Here is a 905-nt window from a genome sequence, read left to right on the forward strand (position 1 = left end):
TTACTAGAATGACCACCAGGATATTACTACCAATTGTTATCATTAGAATAAAACGGACGTTTTCTTACCTAAACAAATATTACTAGAATGACCACCAGGATATTACTACCAATTGTTATCATTAGAATAAAACGGACGTTTTCTTACCTAAACAAATATTACTAGAATGACCACCAGGATATTACTAATTGTTATCATTAGAATAAAACGGACGTTTTCTTACTTAAACAAATATTACTAAAATGACCACCAGGATATTAGTACTAATTGTTATCATTAGTATAAAACGAACGTTTTCTTACCTAAACAAATATTACTAGAATGACCACCAGGATATTACTACCAATTGTTATCATTAGAATAAAACGGACGTTTTCTTACCTAAACAAATATTACTAGAATGACCACCAGGATATTACTACTAATTGTTATCATTAGAATAAAACGGACGTTTTCTTACCTAAACAAATATTACTAGAATGACCACCGGGATATTACCACTAACTGTTATCTTTAGAATAGAACGGACGTTTACTTACCTAAACAAATATTGCTAGAATGACCACCAGGATATTACTATTACCACTAACTGTTATCTTTAGAATAGAACGGACGTTTACTTACCTAAACAAATATTGCTAGAATGACCACCAGGATATTACTAATTGTTATCATTAGAATAAAACGGACGTTTTCTTACTTAAACAAATATTACTAAAATGACCACCAGGATATTACTACTAATTGTTATCATTAGAATAAAACGGACGTTTTATTACCTAAACAAATATTACTAGAATGACCACCAGGATATTACTAATTGTTATCATTAGAATAAAACGGACGTTTTATTACCTAAACAAATATTACTAGAATGACCACCAGGATATTACTAATTGTTATCA

The sequence above is a fragment of the Limulus polyphemus genome, unplaced genomic scaffold (genome assembly GCF_000517525.1).
Source record: "Limulus polyphemus unplaced genomic scaffold, Limulus_polyphemus-2.1.2 Scaffold48, whole genome shotgun sequence".
NCBI lineage: Eukaryota > Metazoa > Arthropoda > Merostomata > Xiphosura > Limulidae > Limulus > Limulus polyphemus.